The sequence below is a fragment of the Cynoglossus semilaevis genome, chromosome 4, assembly GCF_000523025.1.
Source record: "Cynoglossus semilaevis isolate Cse_v1.0 chromosome 4, Cse_v1.0, whole genome shotgun sequence".
In the NCBI taxonomy this organism is placed as follows: domain Eukaryota; kingdom Metazoa; phylum Chordata; class Actinopteri; order Pleuronectiformes; family Cynoglossidae; genus Cynoglossus; species Cynoglossus semilaevis.
This window is the reverse complement of record NC_024310.1, coordinates 4,173,753-4,176,993: the sequence shown is the minus strand read 5'-3', so window position 1 is coordinate 4,176,993 and position 3,241 is coordinate 4,173,753. Positions and strand designations below refer to the sequence as shown.

The 3,241-nt window shown below is 43.8% G+C and overlaps 1 long non-coding RNA gene across 3 annotated transcripts in view; it reads right to left on the bottom strand.

Annotated features, from left to right (window-relative positions):
- Positions 1–3,241, bottom strand: part of LOC103377736 (uncharacterized) — an 85,651-nt gene that overhangs the window by 25,165 nt on the left and 57,245 nt on the right. The window contains exon 4 of one of the 3 annotated variants that reach the window (XR_003049595.1): positions 854–1,004. The exons of the other annotated variants lie outside the window; for them this stretch is intronic. This is a non-coding gene — a long non-coding RNA (uncharacterized LOC103377736). Of the gene's footprint in view, positions 1–853; positions 1,005–3,241 lie in introns of those variants that run through there. 3 annotated transcript variants of the gene reach the window in all.

Sequence of the window (3,241 nt, the reverse complement as noted above, 5' to 3'; positions counted from 1 at the left end):
GACGGTGTTATGGCTGTGGAGGGATCTGGACGAGAGAGAGAAAGTGTAGAGGAGAGAGAGAGAGAGAGAGATGGGGTGGAGAGAAAAAGGGGAGACACAGGTATGGACCATAGTTGATAGGGTGAGAGGGGTCAGCATCATGAAGGAGCGGGGAAAGTAGAAATAACAATCTGTGTGTGTGTGTGTGTGTCTCTGTGTGTGTGCTACAATGTGGGGACCAGTCATTTAAAAAAAAAACACCTTTGAGGCCACACTTTTTCCAGTATCTGAGGACGTTTTAATGTTTAAAACTTAGAATCAGGGTTAGAATAAACTGTTGGAGATTGAGACAGTGTGGTAGAACAGCTGATACTAAAAACTGACCAAGACGTCTGGTCTTACTTCAGATCTGAGGTACTCTGACTCTCAGATATCATTAGTGAGACGTCGTTTACATGTTATAATATTCAGAATTGTTAGAACATGTGTTGGGATTTTTTTTCTACATGTGGCCAGGGTCTCCACGTAGAACTCTCTGGTTCCACAGATCTGCTGGGCAGCACCTGCACCTCGGCTCTCATTAGCTATAAATAATGACAACTCAGATGCTTTTAATATTCAGTGGAGAATTTGTTGTTCTTCTTCTTAGGTTTTGGAAAAATAAATTAACGTCAAAGAGTTTTGAGACATACAGTTTGTCATTATTTCAAAAGGCGTTTAAAATTCAAACACTCAAACATCAAGACAATCTGTCACAGCTTTTATCATTACACACTCTGTATTCTTTTCAGTACAGTACGGTACAGTACAGTACGGCTTTTATCATTACAAACTCTGTATTCTTTTCAGTACAGTACAGTACGGTACAGTACAGTACAGTTATACCTAATTGCAGCTCCCTCAGAATCCCCTCCTCTAGACTCTGGACTCAGTGCCATGGGCTTTGCTCAACGAGACGCCTAAAGGCCTCACACTGGGCTGAAGGCGGCACAAGTCATCAACTTGCTGTAGCTGTTTGACCACTGCTGTCAACACACACAGATGGGACCGGGTTATAACCCAGCTGCAAGGTGAAAGTTTACACAGTGCCACCAGCGTGAGGACAGACGTGTCACCAAACTGCCAAAATGACTGGTCTGGGAAGAAAGACGGGAAATGAGTCTGAGAAAAAAAAAAAGTGGGAGACAGGGAGCAGTGTGGGAGGAGTGGGAGCAGAAAGTCACGGCCTCCTCTCGGCTGCCTTACTATATTAATGTGGACCTCCACCAGACCTCTATTAAACTGTGTAAAGCTCATCTGTAGGAGCATCTTTTACGCTAACGCCACTGTGTTAAGCACACAGGGAGTCTGCAGAGAGGCACGCTGGGGTTAATGGGGCTTGATGCACTGCAGGGGGGGTGAGATGAAGATGTGAAGGGGAAGATGAAGCCCGGATGGGTGAGGCAGGACACTTGGGGGGCGGAGGGGTGGGGGGGGTGGAAGTGATGGTTTGTCAAAGCAAAGAGCTGTTATCCACTTCAATCATAGCGGCTGGGTGTATGAGAAGAGGAGGGGCGAGTGACATCACTCGTCTGGACTTGGGGATCTTTGAATTAAAGGGTCATTCTGGTTTATGGATGTGTATTATATGTTAGGAAGTAAATTGTATATAAAATGAAGTACAGGTAAAAAAAATGAATGAAACAAAGCTGTGATTCAGGACAGATGTGATGAAACAATTTTTCATGAATTCTTTCAGCTCTATTTTACAGTATGAAACAGATGATATCTGTGCTGCTGCCTTAAACAAACAGAGCAGCTATAGACCAATCAGCTGCATGCATCTCACACCCTCGGACAGTTTCCCTTACTCTGTGTGAATACACATACACTACCACGAATTAACTCCCACGTTCGTAAGTCAGCGTACAGTCGTTCCAGCAGAGACACAATCCTCTCACTCACTTGAGGCACGTACACCTCTGAATAGATAGTTGAGCCTTGGCTCATTGCTCCGGCCACTTTTCAGAACACTACCAATTCTATGATGAGATATCGAGCTGGGCCTTCACACTGCTCTTTGATTTATAGAAAAAAAAGAAGAAAAACATCTTTGCGCCACACCACAATTCTCACTGTGTATCTCCACACAGAAGCTCTTCAGCCTCGAGAGGGCAGGAAAGGAGCGGGGGCGACACAAAGTTTTGTGGAGGCAAAGTGAGGAAACACACACACGTACGTACACACACACACAACACACACAAGCGCTGAAAAGTCGGCCAACAAAGCCAAAGTTGAAGGACTCCCCTGTCATTTTTTTTGACTGCAAATCAAATCAAACAACTTTTAACAAAAATGCAGAAAAACAAACAAAAAGATTTTTGAAAAACATTACGGAGAGCTGGGGGTTACGAGGGGCGTCCAGGAGGATGTTTTCCTCTGAACCTCTTCACTATCTAAGTCTTATCAAATCACAGCAGCCAATTCTTTCATGCTTTTCATTTATTTATTTCTTTCCTCCCCATAGCAGATCAATTTAGTGCGGCGTGGAATGCTGCGGTAAACATCGACGGAGTCATTTTCTGGCATATTAATGTTTACATCCAATCAGCAGGATGTTGGGGCCGCCTAATTAACTCTATCAGCTGGAGGAACGTGCCAGCAAATGAGAGCGCCACCAAGGGACCGCACACAATTGATCATTTCAACAGACTCCCCACTCAATTGTTTCTTGACAGCACTTCAGAGCACCTGAATTAGTGAGGGTGCATATGGTGATTAAAAAACTCACTTTTCTCTTCTTTTCTCATAACCACGTCTGAAAGAGATACTCCCAACATCGTAGAGGGGGGAGGAACGGCTAGCGAAAAGTAACAGCAGTACAATAATCTTTTCACTTATTCCGCACAGCAGTTTAATTACTTCTGGAAAAGCACAAATGATCAAACCGAATATGTTCTCCATTTTGGAGAAATGATTTATTTTTCTGGCATGAAATTGATCAAGAATTGATTCGGGACGGAACGTGAAGGTGGGATATGGATGATTGCCGAGTTACAGTGAAGTAATTCCTTTTTTACTGTGGGTTCACCTGTCACTTTTCTCTAATGTCACACAGCCAGAAGCTAGAGTATGTGTCTGGGAGAAAGTGTGTGTGTGTGTGTGTTGTGTATGTGTAGCTATATTTGACCAAGACAGACAGAAAAAAAAAACTGAACCCAAACACAATAATAAAAAACCTGAGCCTTATCTTCAACGCTCACAGCACATACACCCCCCCCCC